At 47.7% G+C, this 22,564-nt stretch overlaps 1 protein-coding gene across 1 annotated transcript in view; it reads right to left on the minus strand.

Annotated features, from left to right (window-relative positions):
- Nucleotides 1–22,564, minus strand: part of IPO5 (importin 5) — a 397,964-nt gene that overhangs the window by 316,572 nt on the left and 58,828 nt on the right. The gene's annotated exons all lie outside the window — the stretch shown is intronic.

Below are 22,564 nucleotides of genomic sequence, written 5' to 3' on the forward strand. Positions count from 1 at the left end.
TCAGCTTCCTTTATTTCCCAACTGTCTATACAGGGTTTTGACTTTTAGAAAGGCACAAAGTCTATCTGGGGACAAAAGATTGGCAGGTTCAGGGAATGGAGTCCTTATTTAGAGCATGCCTCATACCACATACCTTGGTTTGCAAGGACATTTCTCTCCACAGGACATGCAATGCTTCAATGGCGAACTGGTTTTATCTGTAGAGTACCCCAGCTGCCAAGATTCATCATGTATTCAGGCTGCTCTTGAATAGGAGCTATTTGATGCTAAATGATCAAGGTTTCTGCTGAATAGAACTGGGCATCGCTTATCTAGTGCAGATTAATTCCATAGCCACTTGTTGTATAGAAGTATTTTTTTCACCTGCCCGCACAATTACAGAGGCAGAGCTATAGCTATAGCCTTCAATAAATGTTACCAACATAAAATCTGATTCCCCGAGCAAACTGAAAGCCATACTTTTGCAAAAAGATGTGGCCTTAACTGCAGCCACAGAGGTGTGCTTCCATGTTGCAAGGTCCTCGTCTGAGACACAGACACTACTCCACACAGACTTCCCCGTGCAAATTGGGGAGCTGGTCCATCATATCTTTAACATGTCTGATACTAAAAGAATACTGCACTTTTTCAAATTTATCGGATCCGGTTTAGGTAGCACCTTTCAGATGTTATTTGGAGTTATACCATCTTTCATTCACTCAGTGTTGGAAGCAATTTTGGAGGGCTTTCGCTTGTACTGCTACTAATGATGGGAATATTGATTTTTATGTCTCGCCTAATCTATCCCACAGGGATAAATAGGCGAGATTATAGTAAGCGGAAAAGAAAAGTCGACCTAGCTGCGGATGGCGTATAGTTCATGTGAGCTATGCGTGTGCACATCATCGCCAGCCACATCACACACTGCCATTTGTCTGTGCCTCGGCATCAGACTTCAAAGGCTGCCGCTCCCCCACCCCAGACTTTAAAGGGATGCACTCCCCCGCCCCTACTACAGCAATGCAGAGCTTTTTTTTCAACATGGCTCGTTACTTATTTCCGGTCTCTGGCTCACATTTTACTTTCTTCCGACTCATGCTTTTTTCGTCAGATCGTGCATTTCTTTCCCCACTCTTTCGTCTGCTAGTGCTTTTTTCCCCCCCACTCTTTCGTCTGCTAGTGCTTTTTTTCCCTCACTCTTCCTGGCTCGAGTCTCCCCTCCCCCACTCTTTCAGCTCATGCTCCCACCCACTCTTAGTGCATTTTTTGCTGCACACTGCCTCACACCACCACTCTGGGACAGCACCCCAACAGCGTCACTCAGCACCCAAACAGCGTCACTCAGCACCCCAACAGCGTCACTCAGCACCCCAACAGCGTCACTCAGCACCCCAACAGCGTCACTCAGCACCCCAACAGCGTCACTCAGCACCCCAACAGCGTCACTCAGCACCCCAACAGCGTCACTCAGCACCCCAACAGCGTCACTCAGCACCCCAACAGCGTCACTCAGCACCCCAACAGCGTCACTCAGCACCCCAACAGCGTCACTCAGCACCCCAACAGCGTCACTCAGCACCCCAACAGCGTCACTCAGCACCCCAACAGCGTCACTCAGCACCCCAACAGCGTCACTCAGCACCCCAACAGCGTCACTCAGCACCCCAACAGCGTCACTCAGCACCCCAACAGCGTCACTCAGCACCCCAACAGCGTCACTCAGCACCCCAACAGCGTCACTCAGCACCCCAACAGCGTCACTCAGCACCCCAACAGCGTCACTCAGCACCCCAACAGCGTCACTCAGCACCCCAACAGCGTCACTCAGCACCCCAACAGCGTCACTCAGCACCCCAACAGCACGGTCCTTGCTTGCTACCAACATGCATTTCCATAGCCAATAGGACTCGCATTAGGAAAGTGTAAGGTACTGGCTTTGTGAATAACAATGCTATTAATTTATATATTTTCAAAGCCAACACATTAAAAACAAATGTCATTTACAATACCAATACCTCACTTTCCTAATGAGAGCTATTGCATTGCAAATGTTTTTCAAGCTGTCCTGCAATGGACATCCCAGTTCTACTCGGAATGGAGACAGCACTGTTAGTGCTGCATTGCTGTGAGCGCATGATACACTGCTTCGGCACACCTCTGCTTCAAGAACTAAATGAGCACTGGTTCTCGTCGCTAAAGCAGGTCTGGCTTGACTGCATATAACTAGTCTTCCACTGCCTGCTTTGCAGCCACGAATGCGTCCTGGATATAAGTCTCGGATCATAATTGGTTGCGCCGCCAGACATTGAAGTACTGATGGACAATTAAAGCCCATATGTATTGCTGTCCCAAACATATTCCATAGATGATGAATGCATTCTTAGAGCCATCCTGAGATGCTTCAGTTTCTAATTATTTGAACTTTGGCTCTGCAGAAAATAGAGGATGCAACGCCTTCCTCAGTGGCTGCTGTGGGAACTGGATGAAATCACCTTCGCTCCATAAACGTGCTACGAGGGGAGCCTCTGGGAACGTCTGCAGATATGGGCAACATCACTGTTGCGTCTACCACTCAGAACACAAACAATTGGCCTTCTCCGTGTGGGAACAAATTGGCCTCTTTTTTTAAAACAAAATGTACCAAAACAGCTTTTCTAGGCACCATGGCTTTCTGAGTTCTTGGGAACTAAAAGGATATGACTTTAATGCATATTTTACTGGGAAGCCCGCTTTTAGATACTTTTAAGAGTAGTTTAACGTTTTTAGAATTATCAGCTGGCTTTTTAGATCGCTTTTAGGATATATATGAGGAGTGGGTGTTATATTCCAGAGTAAGGCCCATGTAGCGCAGCAGCATATTTCTTACATGTCCTCAAACATTTCCTTCTGATTTTTTGCACATATTTGCATGCACAACAATGTTGGATTCATTTCTCTTAAACTAAACTTTATATCTATCTTTGCACATTAAAAACGCACTGATTATGTACAAGGTCTCGTTTCGCACTACGTACAAATGCCATCACTATCCTCGTCCACAGGGTACAGGGCTATCTATATATCCATAACATCACTAACCTATGCACACATCATTGTTGTCGTGTCCAGAGGTTGCCAGAAAACCATTCTCTCCCTGGTAGGTTAGGGAGGCTTATGGGGGCACGGAGCTAGGTGGTCTATAGGCCAACATATCCTTCAGGGGTGACTGGAATCAGTCTTGATATGAAGGCCTTAGCTTATGTGGTCCAAACAATGCGCCGGTCCTAAAGATTGGTAAGAACTACGCAACAAAGGTGCTCTAAAAAGTGAAAACACGACAGCACACACCCTTCGTACCATGCCCTCTAACACAATGTAATATTTTCCAAGTTGCCCCTACAGCAGGCCTTACATCCATAAGGCAGGGTGCATTATATTACATTTGAGGATATATCTGAATGAGCAGATAAGCCCTTGTGCTGGCCAGTTCAATTACTGGCAGTACAAGTGAACAGGGAAGTCATTTTAAGGTATGTGCTCGGCACTGGTCAAAAAGTCTCCCAGCTACATAATTTCTTCCCGGAAACTAATGGTGTTTGGTATCTAACACCTTCTATTAATAAACTCCCAGTAACTGATTAATATATGCAACCAGAGGGTACTTTAGAGGAATCCCCTGCATCAAACTGGTTTTTTAGTGTGCTGGCTGATTGTTCAAGTTCAACCTGCCACCATAGTCTAGTTTGGCTACCCCTACGAACAGACAGCCCAACTCTGAGGACTGAAACAATGCCTGCCCTGACAGGAGGTGTCCACACCTCCAAGCAGGAGAACTGGTGATCTGCATATCAAGGAAGGAAGAGGCTTCAAAAGTCTGTCGCCTTTGATCTGTGACCCAAGAATTACCCAGTCAGGGGCGATGCCACCCCCTGCCCTGGACCGATCTGGCACCAGGACAGATGGGAAAGTTAGCTATGCAGGAGCCTGAAGTGAACACAAAGTTAGGAATTCCACCATCTTGTGTGTAGTGGAATTAGGAATTCTGGGGCAGGGTGAGACCCACTCCCCAAAGGAAGTGGTCATCCATGGGGATGTAGGGACCGCTGGGGTAAGTAGCCCAATGGCTACTACCTCTCACTCCTCTTAACACCCCTAAGGAATGCGTTACTTGCCTGTGACTGCAGTTATCCAGTATTGGTATCTTTCATAGATTCACATGCCTGAATCATTCCCCGTCGTCGGGATGGGAGTCCCTGGTACATAAATAAAGTAATGTCACAGACATATATACATAGTAATGGGCCAGAGGCCTCTCATTAGTAACATTCTTGTCCTTTTGTGAAAAGGACCAAACTTTGGCCAAGAGTCAATCAGCTATCACCACCCTCTAGAACCTTCCTGGAAAGAGCTCTAGTCCCACAGATTTTCGTAAGCACAGTGCTAAGTAGCATATTACTGAGAGGACTAAGGTGAGCCGTTCCAGGGGAGGCGGGTGGGTTGCATATGAATGTATGAAAGATACCAATACTGGATAACTGCAGTTACAGGTAACGCATTTCTTATCCAGTATTAGGGGTATCTTTCATAGAGTCACATGTCTGAATTAGAGTAGCGAGCAACAAGCACATTTTGAATGTTACAACATCAAATCTCACTAGATAATAACATAATTGTGAAATGCAAAAGGTACCAAAATGCAATATTAGAGAGAAATGTGCAAGTAGACAGTAGGAAGGTGGGATAAAAGAGAAGGCTCACCTCTAGTGAAATAGACGACGGAGCACAGCTTGTCCCACTGCTGCATCTTTCATAAGTTCAGTTTCCAAGCAGTAGTGCCTGGTGAATGCATGCGGCGTCTTCCATGTCGCCGCTCTGCAGAGGTCAGTAATGGGCACTCCAGCAAAGAGCGCCATGGAGGTTGAGACTGCTCTAGTGGATTGAGCACGAACCTTGGAATAGAGGATGTCCTTGCTGATGACAGAAAGCAATAGTCGCAGAGATCCAACGTGAAATGCTCTGCTTAGTCAAGGGAAGACCTTTCCTAGGTCTGCTAAAAGCAACGAAGAGTTGGTTAGATTTTCGAAATGTCTGTTCTGTGAATGTAGAATTTGAGACCGCGTTTGAGATCAAGAGTGGAGAGACCTCTCTGCTGCAGAATGTGGTTTCGGGACGAAAGAGCGCAGGACTATAGGCTCATTAAGGTGAAAGTGTATTGGCATTTATATAGCGCACTACTTACCCGTAGGGTCCCAAGGCGCTTCGACCGCTGCGAAACCCTTCCTGGCTTCCCTGAGAGATGGTCCCTTAATGGGTATCTCCAGGGTGAGACCAGGCATCCCCGGCGGTCTGGTGGGGCCGTTAGTGAAGATGAGGCAAGCTAATGCCCAGAGTTGCCGAGTGTGATCGCTGATCAGAGTGGGCACCGAGGCGAGAGAATTATCGAGTCCGCTGACCCTGGTCCAGAAACCTGCCGCGCCGGGAATCGAACCCTGGTCCCGGGCCGTCCTCTGCTCTCGGGTCTGCCGCCTCTAACCAGTAAGCCACACTACTTCACTGTCAGATGGGACCTTTGGAATAAATTTAGGATTAGTCCTTAGAATCACTCTGTCGTGTTTGAATTGGAGGAAAGGGTCTTGAATTGAGAAGGCTTGGAGTTCGCTTACTCGTCTCGCCGAGGTAAGCGCCAAGAAGTGCTGTTTTCCAGGAAAGATTTGATATCAGCTTTGTGTATCGGCTCAAAGGGATGTTTCATTAATTGAGCAAGCACAATGTTCAGCTGCCAGGCAGGCGGTAAAGTCTTCACCAGAGGGAACGTTCTGAACAAGCCTTTAAGAAACTGTTTTATGAGTCTACTGGACCAGAGTGAAGCACCAGTCGAACGCCTGAATCGAGATATGGCAGCCAGGTGAACTTTCATTGAAGCATGAGCAAGACCTGAGTTTGCCAAATGTAGAAGGCAAGGCAAAATCTGTGCAGGCGACGAAGAAAAAGGATGTACTGGCTTTGATTTGCACCATATGCAGAATCTTTTCCATTTCAGGAAATATGGTTTTTTGGTACTGGTAGCCCGAGCTCGGGCTAGAACAGCTCTGCAATCTGATGGGATGTCTAAGTTCTGGAATTCTCTGAACTCAGGAGCCAAGCCGATAATTTGAGAGATGCTGGATTCGGATGCTGGACTTGTCCTTCGTTCATTAAGAGGAAGGAGATTGGGGAACAGCTTCAATGGGATCGGCGGTTCTAGCGATAGGAGATGAAGCTCCGTAAACCAGAGCTGGCGCGGCCAAGCTGGAGCTATCTAGATAAGGGTACAATGTTCTGCCTTCAACTTCCGGAGAACCCTGGGAATCAGAGGAAATGCGTACGCAAAGACGTTGGACCATGCGATCGAAAATGCATTCCTAGAGACCCCTTCTGGGGACACCAGCTTGCGTAATGTTGGCATTTGGCATTGTGTCTGGTTGCGAAAAGGTCCAGGTGAGGTATGCCCCATTGGGAGAAGATGTGGCTGAGAAGCTGCTGATTCAACTGCCACTCGTGGCACACAAAGCGCTGTCTGCTCAGCGAGTCTGCAAGGACATGGTCCATTCCAGGGACGTATTCTGCACAAAGGGAAATGTTGTGAAGCAACCAATTCCAGATTTTCTGAGATTCGTGAGATAACGTCAGAGAACGAATATGCTACTTACCAGTATGCATCTGTTCTTGGAATGTAGGGCTGCTGACATTCATATCTGTGCATAGATCGCCGCCTAGTGTTGGGTCCGGATGATCGCACATTGTTGTCCTGGAAGAGTCTTCGCAGTATCACAAGAAAGGTGGCTCCTCCCCTGGACTACAGTGCGCATGGGCATCGACTCCATCCTCAGATTGTTTTTAGCCATTGTGGCCAAGATGGAGTGAAACTAAGTGAATGATGACCATGCTAGAAGTATATGTGAATTCTGCAGCTGCTACAGGCGCCGGGGAGGAGGGCGGGCGATATGAAGGTCAGCAGCCCTACATGCCAAGAACAGATGCATACTGGTAAGTAGCATATTCGGTTCGAGGCATGTGGGCTGCTGAATTCATATCTGTGCATAGAATACATAGCAGTCCCTCCATTAACGGCGGCCGCCCGTGCCAGCTGCAGCAGTTTGGAAAAGTGTTTTTAGAACAGCCTGCCCTACAGCTGCCTGCTGTTTGGAGTGCACATCAACACAATAATGCTTTGTAAATGTGTGTGTGGTGGACCATGCGGCTGCTCTACATATGTCTTCCAGAGTAATATTTCCAAGGAAAGCCATGGAGGCCCCCAACTTTCTGGTGGAGTGGGCCCTTGGTGGAATGGTGAGAGTACGTTTGGCTTTCAGATAGCAGATCTGAATACATTTAACGATCCACCTAGCTATACCAGCTTTGGAAATGGGGTTACCTTTGTGTTGTGGCGCAAAGGCAACAAAGAGTTGTTTAGTTTTCCTAAAATCCTTGGTCCTATCAATGTAATACATCAGGGCCCTTTTGACGTCAAGGGTGTGGAGCATTCTCTCCGCCAATGACTCAGGATTTTGGAAGAACACAGGTATTTCAATAGTTTGGTTAATATGGAATGGAGGTACTACTTTAGGAAGGAATTTAGGGTTAGTGCGAAGCACCACCCTGTTAGAATGAATTTGAATACATGGTTCTTGGATAGTTAGTGCCTGGAGCTCACTAACTCGTCGCAGCGATGTAATCGTTATAAGGAACGCTACTTTCCATGTCAAGAATTGAATCTCGCAGGAATGCAGTGGTTCAAAGGGGGGACCCATCAGCCTGGTGAGGACCACATTGAGGTTCCACTCCGGAGCTGGCGGAGTCATGACTCGCTTGAGCCCTTCTAGAAAGGCTTTAATGGCAGGCACCCTGAAAAGTGAGAGGTGCTGCCTGTTTTGGAGATAAGTAGCCATTACAGATGTATGCGAATGGAAGCATAGGCCAAATTACATTTGTACAGATGGAAAAGATAACAAATGAGGTTTTGAATAGATGCATCTAGCGGGTTAATGTTGTGGTCTGCACAATAAATGACAAACCGCTTCCCCTTTGCCGCATAGCATGCTCTTGTGGTGGGCTTCCTCGCCTCCCGGATGATGTCCATGCAGTCAGGAGGCAAGTTTAGGTAGCCAAACTAAGACCTCAGGAGCCAGATCGCCAGGTTGAGCTGTTGCGGATCTGGATGCTGAATGTCGCCATGGCTCTGCGTCAGAAGGCTGGGTGTGAGGTGTAGCCTTATGCGGTACCACGGACAGTTCTAGAAACGTGGTGTACCATGGTTGGCGAGCCCACGTTGGAGCAACCAGGATGAGAGTCGTCGAGTGCTGTCTGAGCTTGCGTGCCACCAGCGGTATTAGAGGTGCTGGGGGAAAAGTGTACGCAAATTTGCTGGACCAGTTCATCCATATCGCATTGCCCTGCGACTGTGGGTGTGGAAACCTGGCGGCGAAGCTTTGGCATTTTGCGTTCTCCCTTGTGGCGAATAGGTCTATCTCTATATGACCCCACTTTTGGAAGTACGGGTGGAGTATTGATGGATGTATCTCCCACTCGTGCATTTGGTGGCTGTACCTGCTGAGCAGGTCCGCCATCTGATTGTCCTTGCCCGGGAGGTGCTCTGCCATGAGGAATATGTTCCTCTGAATGGCCCACTTCCACTGAGCCAGATGAGACAGCTGCGGAGAGTGTGTACCTCCCTTCTTCTGAATGTAGTACATGGCTGTCATGTTGTCTGTCCGGATCAACACGACATTGTTGCACAGATGTACTTTGAAAGCCTTCAGTGCCATGAAGATTGCCATCAGTTCCAGAACATTGATGTGCATCTTCTGTTGCTGTTGCGTCCATAGTCCCTGCACAGTGTAATGGAGTACATCAGCTCCCCATCCCTGGAGAGAAGCGTCCGTTGTCAGGATGATCTGTGGCACAGGCTCTTGGAACGGTCGTCCCTTGCAAAGGTTTCGTGGATTCCACCAATGCAGAGAGTTGTATGCCAGACCGCTCACCAACACTAGGTCTTTCAACTGCCCGTGAGCCTGAGTCCACTGACGTGCTAGGCACTCCTGAAGCGGACGCATATGTAGTCTCACGTGCGGGACTATGGAGATGCAGGAGGCCATCATGCCTATCAACTGCATGAACACTCTCGCTGGAAGCGAGTGTTGGGGTTTGAATCGTATCAGCGTTTGAATGCTGCTGACCCTCACTGAATTTGGCTGTGCTGTGGCTGCCAGAGTGTTTATCGTCGCACCCAGATACTGCCGTATGTAGGCGGGCTGGAGGTGGGACTTTGGGTAATGGGTGAGAATCCCAGGTCGTGAAGGAGGTGAATGGTGTGGGACACGTGAGCGGCACACTGCTGGGCTGACTTCGCCTGGATGAGCCAGTCGTCCAGATCAGGGTAGACGTGAATGTTCCGTCTCCTTAGGTGCGCCGCCACTGTCGCCAGGCACTTTGTAAACACCCTGGGTGCCGTGGTGACTCCGAAAGGCAAAACCTTGAACTGGTAGTGTTGGTTTTGGATGGTGAACCGGAGGTATTTCCTGTGTGACGGGTGCAGCGGAATGTGAAAATACGCATCCTTTAGGTCTAAAGTTGCGAGAAAATCCCCCTGACTGAGCAACGGGAGCACTTGCTGCAGGGTCAGCATATGGAAGTGCTCCGACAGGATGTACTGGTTGAGGGGCCTGAGGTCCAGTATGGGTCTGAGGGACCCGTCCTTTTTTGGTATCAAGAAGTACAGGGAGTAGATTCCTGTGCCTCTTTCCTGCACAGGCACAAGCTCTATTGCCCCTTTTTGCAGCAGGACGAGGACCTCCTGCTGCAATAAGTGCAAATGCTCGGCGGACATAGGACGGTGTCCTGGGGGTATGTTGGGTGGAGTGGATGTTAACTCCAGACAATAACCGTACTGTATAAGCGGTCTGACCCACCTGTCTGTGGTGATGGTTCTCCAGACCGGCAGGAACTGCTGAAGTCTCCCCCCCGACCGGTGTGTGGTCGGGGGGCAGTGACAAGGCCTCACTGTTTGCTGGTGGCAGAGGATCTGGAGTTGTTGTTTCCACGACCCCTGCCTATGGCGCTGTTTCCACGATATCCACCTCGACTTTTGTTGGTGTATGTGGACTGTGTTGCCTTTGTAGTACTGCATGGTTTGGGAGAGCTGGCCTCTGGAAACGCCTCTAGTGCTTGAGCGACGAAAAGACCCACCCCTGAATTGCTGGGACTGTAAGGCACCCATGGACTTAGCAGTTTCAGTGTCCTTCTTAATCTTTTCTAAGGTGGTGTCAACCTCTGGGCCAAACAGGTGATCTGGATTCACCGTTTGATTAAGGATGGTGGTCTGTATCTCTGGCTTAAATCCAGAGATTCTCAGCCAGGCATGTCGTCTCAGCATGACACTAGTGTTGACAGCCCTGGCTGCGGTGTCAGCCGCGTCCAGTGCACATTTAATTGAAGCATTAGAGATCAGCTTCCCCTCTTGAAAAAGCATCTCAGCTGCCTCCTTGTATTCATCTGGCAGGTGTTGCAACAGGGTCTCCAGTGTGTCATAGTGTGCCCTGTCATACCTCGCTAGAAGCGCTTGCGTATTGGAAATGCGCAGATGTTGGCCGCTTGTGCTGCCACTGTTTTCCCTGATGCCTCAAACACCTTAGATTCCTTGTCTGGGGGAGGAGCATCACCCGTTGTCTGAGAATTAGCCCTCTTCCAGGCATTCGAGACGACAAGAGAGTCCAGAGGCAACTGTCCTTTAATGTAGGTAGGATCAGTAGGCGCTGGCTTATACTTTCTCAATCCTAGGGTTTATCACCCTGGCTCTGGTAGGCTCCTTAAAGATCTCTCCAGCATGTTTTAAGACACCTTTTAACATAGGTAGAGTCTTGACAGTTCTCTCCGAGACTGAAAAGGTATCAAAAAGGAAATAGACTACAATAGGGTCAGCATGGAGCTGGATGTTGTGATTTTTAGCCGCCCGTTCGATGAGGGCATTGAACGCTGCTGAATCCTCTGTAGGAGATGTCTTCACAGAATAAAGTTGTGTCTTGTCCAGAATGAGGATCACCTGGGTCAGCACCAGCAGCCCAGGGTTCATTGGTATCAGGGTCTGTATAGACAGGATAGCTGTACTCATCCTCATCATCGCCATCGCCCTCTCAAGCGTCCACATCAGAGTAAGTGGGAAAGACATCGTGAGTCTGTGGAGAAAGTGGTTCCACAAGGACAGGAGTGGAAGCAGAGTCCTTCTTTCTTTTTAGAGGAATCTTGTAGGACTCCATAGGTTGTTCCGGGGCAATTTTTCACTTGTGGAGGGAAAGTCTGCCCGTTTCGGCATCAATAAAATGTTCTTGTTGTTAGTCTACCGAAGATAGCCGATGCTTCAAGGTGGACACCACCGTCGACGACTTCGTCACCGAGGACACCTTTTCGGGGACGCTGGCGACCGCTCTAGGGGTGAAAGCCTTCGGCGGTAACGTGAAGTGAATGGGCGTCGACGCCTTGTGAGGTTTCTCGACCGGCTTCGAAGGTGGAGAATCTGCAACTGGCTTCATCATGGTCCGGCAACAGACACTTGTTGCACACCGGGTGGACGTCGATGTGGGGATACTTTGAGTTGCAGACGGGACATCTCTTGAACGGACTTCGGTCCATGATAAACAGTTGATAGGGTCTGAGGCGTTGATAGGGTCTGAGGCGTCGACTGGGCCCTCCGCGCCGAAAGCCGCGGGTGTATGGAATCCGGCTCGGAACCGAGCTGGAAGAGTTAGGCACCGAACGCAAGACTATACCGACGAAGAAACTAAAGACCTTTTGGTCTTAAGAAAGTTCATTATCGATTCAGACTAGAGGGAACCCAAAGACATCCGACCCCAATGGCGGAAAAAAACAATCTGAGGATGGAGTCGATGCCCAAGCGCACTGTAGTCCGGGGGAGGAGCCACCTATCTCGTGATACTTCGAAGACTCTTCCAGGACAACAATGTGCGATCATCCGGACCCAACACTAGGCGGCGATCTATGCACAGATATGAATTCAGCAGCCCACATGCCTCGAACCGGGTCCTCCCTGGTTTGTTTATAGAATGCATTGTTGTGGCCTTGTCTGTCTTCACAAGCAGCGGGAATTTTTGATCCGAGGAAGGAATGCTCGAAGCGCCAGGTAAACTGCTCGTAACTCGAGAAGGTTTATGTGCAGTTGTCGCTCAAGAGGGGACCACTGTCCGTTGATTCGGAGTTCTTGGAGGAACGCACCCCAACCTTGCAGGGACGCATCTGTTATGATATGCGGAGAAACTGGAAGCAGGAAAGGTAAACCTTGCAAAAGGTTCTGCGGGTGAATCCACTACTGTAGAGCTTTCATCATGGGAGGAGTCACCCGGATGACATAGTCGAACAATCCTGTACACTGGATCCATTGAGTGGACAGCGCTTCCTGAAGAGGGCGCATGTGAAGACGGTAGTGTGGAACTAACAGGATGCAAGAAGACATCCTCCCAAGCAGGGACTTGTAAAGGCGCACCGTGAGGGATCTTCTGGTTTGTATGCGGGCCGCTAAGGAGGTCAGCTTGGATTGATGCTCCTGCGATGGAAATGCCTTCTTCTGTGCCGTATCGAGGACAGCGCCTAGGAAAGTGAGATGCTGGGAAGGTTGAAGGACAGATTTGTCTCGATTGAGACCCAAGTCGTTGAAAAGTTGAAGACCCGCGTTGGAGGATTTGGTCACGCCTGCAAAAGAAGGAGTCTTGATGAGCCAGTCGTCCAAGTATGGGAAGACTTTGTGATGTTGCTGCCTGAGGTACGCAGCCACTGGAGACAGGCATTTCGTGAAAATGCGTGGCGCTGATTTCAGGCCGAAGGGCAACACCCGAAACTGGTAGTGTTTGCCCGCCACAGCGAACCTGAGGTATTGCTTGTGATTCCTGTGGATAGGCACGTGAAAATAAGCGTCTTGAAGGTCTAGAGACACCATGAAGTCGTTCGCATTGAGGAGTTGTAGCACCTCCTGAATGGACACCATACGGAATGACTTTTTTGAGATACTGGTTTAGGTTTCTTAAGTCCAATATAGGTCTCCATTTTTTCTCCTTTCGGATCAAGAAAAAAAAAAAAAAGGGAATAAAACCCCTTGCCTCGCTGAGCATGAGGGACTCTTTCTATAGCACCTTCTGGAGCATTAGTGGGAGTTCCAAAAGCAGTAGATGTAAATTTTTGTGGAGCATTGGACGAGGAGGAGTTTGAGGCGGAGTTTCTTAGAGCTCCAGAGAGTCTGAATTGAACTAGTTTGAGGACCCATCGGTCCGTAGTAATCTTTTTCCAATTTTGCAGGAAAGAGAAATTCTTCCTCCAACCTTGCATGGCAGAGAAGAAGTGGAGACCTGTGGCAGAGAGAAGTCATTGTCTTCTGGCTGTGTTCGTCCTTCCTCCTTTACCACGAAAGGAAGATTTTGTGTAAGACGACTGCTGCTGCTGTTGCCTCTGTTGATATTGAGGCTTATACTGCTGATTTGAGTTGTAAGAAGATTGTCCTCTCCCTCTTGAGCTCCGAAAGGGAGGACTCTTAAACTGGAGGGTACCCAGTGCCTTCGCCGTATCGGTATCTTTTTTAATATCTTGTAGCGCCTCATCAATGTGTGTTCCAAACAGAAGTTGGCCGTCGTAAGGCATGTCAAGCACTTTAGATTGTACTTCTGGACAGAAAGTAGTAGCTTTCAGCCAACCTTGGCGTCTCAGCACTGCAGCCCCAGCCAGTTGGCTAAACCCTGTCGATGCGATATCCATCGCACAATCGACTATCTCTGAGGCTGAGCGTTCCCCCTCCAAGAGAATCTTCCTAGCCTCCTCTTTTTGTTCCTCTGGTAAGGATCCCAAATATCAGCCCACATTTGACGGTTGTAACGTCTTAACAGTGCCGGAGTTTGAGGCATGCACTGTTAATGCGGACATAGAAGAAAACCGCTTTCCAATATGGTCTAGTTTGTCCTTCCTTATCCGGAGGTGCAGTTAGAGTAGCAGAAGGATTTTTCGATTTACGCTGCGCTGCTTGAGTAATGACCGAGTCCGGTTTGGGATGGCCAGTAAGGCAAGCTGGAGCCGTGTCTGCAGCCCTATATTTCTGGTCCAGCCTAGGCAGCACTTGGGGAAGGAAGAAGGGTTTTGCATGATCTTAACCCCCTGATTCCAAATGTAGTCTATGATAGGTAAGGACCCAACAGCCTTTTTGATTGGTTCCTTAAAATCATAAAGGAAACAGACTTGTTGAGTTGTAATAGGAATTTTAAAACGTAACGCCGCCCTTTCCAGGATATTATGGAACCCCCCCCCCAATGTCCTCCGGGGGCGAATCGGCTTGCGTAGGCACAGGATATGCCAGAAATGGAATGACAATCGTCATGGGAGTCCTGAAGTTCCCCTTCATGTTGAGGCTCCGGCACAAATGGGGGACAGGAGATGGTTCCATCGTGGGTCATGCATGCCAGGGATGATGATCGCCCTTAAAATGCCCAGCCAATTGATATAACCACACTGGAATTTGTGGAAACCTTGCCTGCTAGTGAGTAGTTCTATTTTTATACTCCTTTCCAAAATCACTGCTTTCGGATCTGAAGCCACGGATGATCCCGCTGCATGGTGCTCTGGAGGCTGTGTCCAGACTATAGCACGCGCCACTACCCATATGTATGATCCATGGTATGACACCGCGAGTGGTGCATGAGTGCAGACTGGAGCTCTACTGCAGGACTTGGGGCATACAAATTGAGGGGCCACCTGCATACCTTTGTATGATGCCCGATGGAGCTACCTCGTTAGCTATGGGGGAGATTGACTTTGGGCTAACTCCATTGATTATCACCTACCCAGCCGGACTTCGGACTAACGCACCGCGTCTCTCCTGACCTTACCTTCCCGGTCCCACTTCCTCCAACCCTCCCCCTCTACTCTTTCCAGCTTCTGTTCTCTGCCCTCGCATGCCCCTGCCCTTTGTCCCCACCCTGTTTTTCTGTGAACCTCTCCCTCGCCACTTGAGACTGAACTATTTTGTATGATGCCCGACGGAGCTACCTGGTTTAGCTATAGGTGAGATGGGCCGTGGATTCCGTCCTTGGTCGTCACCTATCCAGTCGGTTTTTAGACAGACTTCCTTTTGTCTCTACGGTTGTCTCTTCCCTTATCCTCACTCTCTTCTCTCCTACCCACCACTACTTTCTCTCTCCTTTCTCTCCTCCCCTAATGCATTGCTCACTGTTCTATCTAATGTTTACTTGTTGTTCTTTTTCTGGTATATTGTCGAAACATTGTTGCACTTCCTTTCGTCTCTCCTGTCGTCTCCTCCCGCATACTCCCTTCTATTTATATCTCTCCTTCCCTCCTCTCTCAATGTATTGAGACCGAACTATTTTGTTTGATGCCCGATGGAGCTACCTGGTTTAGCTATAGAGGAGATGGGCCGTGGATTCCCTCCTTGGTCGTCACCTACCCAGTCGGTCTTTAGACAGACTTACTCTCGTCTCTATCCCCTTATCCTCACTTTCCCTCCTCCTCTTCCCCCCCACTACTTTCCCTCTCCTTTCTCTCCTCCCCTAATTGTATTGCGGATTGTTTGATATAATGTTTACTAGTTGATCATTTTCTGGTATATTGTTGAACCACATTGTTAAATTTCCTTTCGTCTCTCCTGTCGTCTCCTACCACATCCTCCCTCTATTTACGTCTCTGGCTGAACTATTTTGTTTGATGCCCGATGGAGCTACCTGGTTTAGCTATAGAGGAGATGGGCCGTGGATTCCCTCCTTGGTCGTCACCTACCCAGTTGGTCTTTAGGCAGACTTCTTTTCGTCTCTCCTTATGGTCTCTTCCCTAGCCCCTATCCTCTCTCCCTTTAATCTCTCCCCTCGTCTGCCCTGGGATCTCAGCTTACTGTACTTTGGACGTTGCCTTGACTCGTCTACTGGTTTGTGTCCCCATCACCCTTTCCCTCCTCTTCCCATGCTGTGTCTCTCACCCTCCCCTCCCCTTTCCCGCCCTCATCTGTCTACTTCCCGTGCTCCAACCCCCCTGCCCTGAATCTCACCTTGCCTGCTTTTCCCCTTTCGTATTTGTGCTGGTTTATCTTGACCTTACATGTAACTATGTTGCCATGCTCTAAGAACTGTGTAACCTTTGTAATGATGTAACCTGTAACTATGATCTGATGCTCATGTAACGCGCTGTAATACCTCCGGGTCTAGCCAGCGCTATATAAAACTCTTGAATAAATAAATAAACAATCAGAGGATGGATGAGGTTGTGAGGGAACAGGGTCCGGCTGAAGTACTAGAGGCGGAGGCCGAAGTCTAGGTGGAGGAGAAACCACTGGAGGTGGTGTAGGCGTAGATGGGAACCTCTGTTTATAATCCGCAATCAAAAGCGGAAGATCAGTGACTATAGATGCAGGCAGACACCATAGGTTGAAGGGGAGGAGGATGGAATTCCTCCTGGTAATCTATTGGTTCTTCCTGTTCCTCATAATCAGAGCTCTCTTGGTAATTTATGTTCAGTTTGGATGGGCTAGTAGCTGTCTGGAACATCGAGCCATCGGAGTCATCCTCGTCCAGGAGATGCGCAGGAGGTAAAGCCTGGACTCTGCTCGGAGAGGTTAAATCGGGTGTCAGTGTGAGTTGGGTAATTTTTAGATGACATATGTACTTTTTAAGGTAGGTTCCGTTGTTGAACCAGTCGACGGGGTGGTAGTAGACGGCGGGATGTAGACGACTGATCCAGATGGCATAGTCGACGAGGACGTCGACGGTTGCGGCGTAGACTGATTTCTTAGTAGAGGGCCTTGTCGATGCTGATGGCTTCGTTGACGTGGAAGTGCTAGTCGACGGCGGCTGAACAAGCGTAGACGACAACTTCTTTATTTTAATGATAGAGGAAATGGACCTACCCGTCGACGACCAGGATTTTGTAGACTTCGACGTGGACATTGAAGAAGTCGCCACAAAAGTGGAGATGTAGCCGTCAACGCAGTCACAGGCAAAGCTGACTGAGTTGTGAAGGGTTTCTTGAAGGTGGAAGCAGAGCCCTGAGGAGAAACCTTCACAGGCAAGACCTTAGAATGAACCTCTGAAGACTTTTGTGTCTTCTGTTGAGGTGGCTCCGAAGATGGTCCTGGGGATGTCACTCTAGGTCTTTTAGGAGATGAATTTAGACTCTGAAGGAACATTCACTCTCACCAGAAGAGACTGTCTGGTCTTTATCCTTCAGTCTCTGTAGCCAAATCAAAAGGCGGCCATCCCTGTCCTTGAGGGTCTTTGTTGAAAAAGTCCGGCAGACCTTACAATCTTTAGAAGAGTGGTCTGGGTAGAGACAATAGAGACAATCCTTATGCTTGTCTTCTACATGTAGCCTCTTCTTGCCACATGAAGCACAGGGTCTAAAAAGACCTTTAAGAGTATCAGCCACAGTAAACTGAAAACCCCACACAAATGAAGAAGTTCTGAGAGAAAAATACTGGAAATCCAGAGAAGTAAGGAAAACTGAGCAGAGCTCAGTGGAGACTCCCTTAGCACGACGTGCAGTAGAAAATCTGAGAGACTAGAGCTCCTTCCAGGAATGTTCTAGAGGGTGGTGATAGCTGATTGGCTCTTGGCCAAAGTTTGGTCCTTTTCACAAAAGGACAAGGATATGTTACTAATGATAGGCCTCTGGCCCATTACTATGTATATATGTCTATGTGACATTACTTTATGTACCGGGGACTCCCATCCCGACGGGGAATGATTCAGGCATGTGAATCTATGAAAGATACCCCTAATACTGGATAAATTAAGTATTTAGGGGACCACCTGAAACCAGGACATCAGATTTTGACAAACACATAGGAACGGACAAAGACTGTTGTCCAGAGAACAGAGGAGCACGACTGACAAATCAGCTTGCCTGCTGCACCCAACCCTTGTGGACCAACAGACTCGTCCAGCCGCTGTGCGGACTAAAAATGCCTGAGGGCTGCCAGTGCTTTGCCAATCACTAGAGTAGAGGTGCTACTCCATTGCAGACACAGGGACACAAAAAAAAAAAAAAAAGTCCGGTTCACCATACTGCCACTTATAGACTACAGGCGCTGTACCTGCCCAGGAAGAGGTAGCTGTGCTCCCACAGGTCAGATCTGTCCTTCCATCCTTCAAGTGTGGGGATGCCAGGAACAGCCAGAGCCACACCGCACCAATACCTGGGGTACTGGACCCCTTGCAACAACCAAGGCTTGTTGTGTCCAACCAGACACCAACAACGAGAAAGTTGTCCTCCTGGCCACTACTAATGAAAGCAAAGATAAAGAGGGAGTCTCCGAATGCGGCCCCTACACCTCAAAGCACCTCTGCAACCACACCCCACAGCGAGAGTCCTGAGGAGGTGACTGCCCATGGGGGTCCCGAGACACCCCCCCCACTGTTCCCCATTGAAATAAATGAGGCACCGTGACCAGACGCCATAACAACTCTGCACCCGGACGCCCAGAAACCTCCCAAAGTGACCTGTTGGGTGTGTTCATGGACCTTGCCCCATACTCATCTAAAGTCCAGGAGAAGGGTCCCCATAGGTCGTTGACAAGTGCCCGAATGTAATATATGTTTTTTCTCCATAGGAGGACATTCGTGCTTCAGAAATTGCACAGTCAACTTTTGAAAAATATAAACACTCATAACTCAAAGTACTTACCAGATTCCAAAGAGCTTGGTATATACATCCATTTAAAGTTAAGTGCTATTTTTATAAATTGGAGTTGGATTTCTTTGTGTGTAGGAGCTGGAACAAGATGTGAAGGTGGCTGTGAGGAACTGGCCATGGGAAGGTGCCAGAATCAGATGAGCTACAGATTGAATTTTATATGACATGGTACTGCCCCTAAACTTGTAAAGGTCCTTAATGATTCCAGGATTTCTACCAAGCAATGAGGAAGGCGGCAATGGTTACATTAAAAACACATACAGAGCTCGCTAAATGTATGGTGGAGGAGATTGCAGTTTGAGGCCCGAGGGTGCCCTGCGACACCGCAAAAAATGGACTCGATGGGCAGATTATCGTGGACTCTACCTTCCTCCTTTGCCAGAGGCAGATCCGAGAACCACCCTATTGTTCTTGAGCTTCAATATTCCCACAGTATGTTTTCAATTGGTTAGATCGCCATGTTTCATAATGCATGTTACAACAAATGCACCATTTGCTCGAATGTGGAGACCGGAGACTATGTTATTTGTTTATTATACCTGCATGTTTAATATGTATTGTTATAAGTCAGATATATGGTTGTTGGCACAAATTATCCTTCTGCATTTCGTGCCTTGGTGGGGCTGCGACCCCTAAGAATCGTAAAATAACCAAATAAAATGTGCTAAAAAATAAAATACACAAAAGAATGCCTTATATGTAATCCCCTACTGACAGGTGTCAATGTGGACTACAAAATCCTAAATAAAATCTTAGAGGACAGACAACTCCAAATTGGGTTTATCCAAGCGTAGCACCATGTCCAACATCATGCGACTGATCGATACTGGGTGCTCCACTGACTGCCTGCCAGCTTTTGTATTGTCCAACATTAAAACAAGCTTTTCAATTGCCTACAATGGGCCCTTTTATATGCTGTGTGGACTAGCATGTGGCTGGGAAACGATTTTTTTTAGATTGACCAAATTATAGACCAGCCTATTAGTATAAAAACTGGAACTGTTACAAGCCCACTGCAACATGGACAGGGGCACAAGACAGGGCTGCCCACTCCCCAGTATTATTTGTCTAACCACTGGCTCCGACGATTCAACAGGGATAGCACCACCAGGCTATACAGATTAATGGTCGATCCTTATTCATTTTGCTATGTAGAGGATATGTTGCTCAATCTGCATGGAGAAGCAGATGTGAAGGGCACAATTAAGGTTGTAGAAGATTTAAGGTGTTGTGATGGAGTGTAAATTGGGACAAATAATGCAGATAGGTAGGGAGATAGACGGAAAGGGCAGGTTGTGTGCGCTTGGTACCGTCAAAGTGGGAAGGAACCAAAAGTGATAAAATAGCTGGGTGCCCAGATTCAAAGGTCTGAACGTAGATTGCTGAAAGGGAACATCATGGCGGCAATGGGTTCTCTCAGTCTGTTGATATTTAGAATACAGTGCTGGTCTTGGGGAGAAGAGCCTTGTTAAAAATGATTATGCTGCCGAGATTACTATACTTCTTTGCTTCCTTACCTATGGAGATCACAGGGTCAATATTCTGCAGAATGGACCATTTATTCATTTCTAAATTCTGGGTAATGGAAAGACGCAGAATCAAAGCAAATGCTCCAGACAGACACGGGGTACTGGCTGCTCCCAACTTTGAGCTTTAATATTTGCTGCTCAATTGCACAGAGTATGCAGACAGAGTGCCTTTTGCTGGGAGGGAGCAGCAGTGTGCGACCCTGGCAACCCCACTTAACACAACTGCTACTGGACCCTTTCAAGAAAGCACTGGTTACACTATGAGAATATCCCCTAAACTTACTCCTGGTTTGGCCACATTGCAGGAATCCGAGGAGACTACGAGGATAGAGTGAGAAAGGCCTTCCAGTGGTCAGCATTTTATTTGCAGGGGCGGGCTATAGCCTAAATTTTCAGGTACTTCAAGAGGCGTATGATCTGCACAATGGCCACTTTTTTGTACATGTGGATGATATTCGGGTAATGGAAAAAGGCACAGAGGAACCTCCTGAACAGGAGTGTGCGATACACATGTGCTTGATCAGGGCTAATACAATCATGTTTATGTATTGCTTGTGAAAGCTGTGGGAGTGAAGTATTAGCACTGCGCTGCAAATGGGTCGCAGACAATAACATACCATTTTCCGACAGACAGGGCCTCCAGGTTACAGCGATATTGCAAGGTCTCCAGGAATGCTAGGTTTAAATTAATCTAGAACTACTACTGTATAATATATAGATCACCCCTAGAAAAATCACCATGTGTTTCCTGATGCACAGAAAGGATGCCCCTGATGCATGGAAGAGGACGAAGACTTCTTCCATATGGTCTAGGTCATTGCTTGGATCTTTTTGGGCCAGATACAGCTCATTAATAATGCTACAAATTACGACCTTCCTTGTACCCGGATGGTGTGCATTTTGGGTCATTTTCTTGAAATTAAGGCCAACCATGTGACAAACAGATTAATAGACTCTGCTCGTGTATCATCAAAATGGCAGATCACAAGGAACTGGAAGAGTTTGATTGGTCTTGAGCAGGACAGACAAAGAGAACGAACTATCTGTGGTGAATGTCAAAGGGTGAATCTTAAATGAGAAGAGAGAAGGGACCTGTGCCATATTGAAGTAGCACACAAGAGATTAGATTGTAGGAGGTTGCCCATATATAGACCACAATAGCCATCTGCAGGCATCATGGAGTGCCAAGATTAAAGATTAGCAAAGAGTGATTCACGGATGCATGGAGAGAATACCACCCTGCCCCAAAACAGGAATAGTACTGGGATGTACCTGCAAACTGTACTATATATGCCACTGTTAATAGACATACACAGGACCCGACCTACACCAAATGTTTGGATTAGGTTTGACTGCAGACAAGTGGAGTATACAGTTCAACGCGTAATTCTGCTGTGTATTCATCCCCAAAGTCTGATAATAGCATGTTGCACTGACCTGAACGATGGTTCTTCAATGTTAAAACGCTTAAAAGCAATAAAAACTAATACATTTTTTAAAAAAAAAATAGTTTTAAAGAGGGTAAAGTCCAGGATTCGAATGTAACCAAGCAAAGCTAGCTCAAGAAGGAATCTACCAATCCAGGGGAAACACAAAGTACATTAAAATGACATGTTCAACACCCCTGCTCAGATGCCATTGAAGTGACAGACCAAGCAAGAACCAAAATAACTCTGGTGCTCTGTATACAATCATATCAAGTGTATAGTCTTTACACTCAGTTAACATACATGCTCAATCAAGTGTTTCATTTAGAAAATGTTTTCCTTTGACATACATTTGCTTCCATTGCATTCTTGCATAAATTACAGAGGGAGGACCATCCTGACATTAACAGCAAATGTTACATAAAATAAAAACCTGAAAGAGGCTTTCATACAAATGCTTTTACAAATACAGAGAACTGCAGTCAGCCCCTTCACATCTACCCCACACGGAAAGCTAGAAAAATACAGAAAAAGCATGGCCAACAGGGGGCATCCTACTTGTGCTAACAAAGTGGCAGATTGCTAACTGAATTTAGACAGCCTCAATTAAAAAAAAAAAAAAAAATGTTGCTCTTTTGAGTATACTGTTTTTTTTGTTCTTTGTGGAAGCCAGCCTCTAATTTATATTTCCTACTTAGGTGTAGGGGCGGCTACTTTGTGGAAGGCCAGATGGGGGCTGGGACTGTGGGGCGTAGAGATGTCAGCTGCCATATCTACCGGCAGCTGTTGGGGGGGGGGGGGGGGGGGGGGCGATTCCTATGGGAAACAAGGGGGATGGGTTGGATAGCTTCTAGGGGGGGGGGGATGTTCTAGGGTGTGAAGGGGGTATAAAAAGGGTGTGAAAAGTCAAAAAGAGGGTTTGCAATCACA

Source organism: Lissotriton vulgaris (genome assembly GCF_964263255.1).
Source record: "Lissotriton vulgaris chromosome 8 unlocalized genomic scaffold, aLisVul1.2 SUPER_8_unloc_1, whole genome shotgun sequence".
Lineage (NCBI taxonomy): Eukaryota > Metazoa > Chordata > Amphibia > Caudata > Salamandridae > Lissotriton > Lissotriton vulgaris.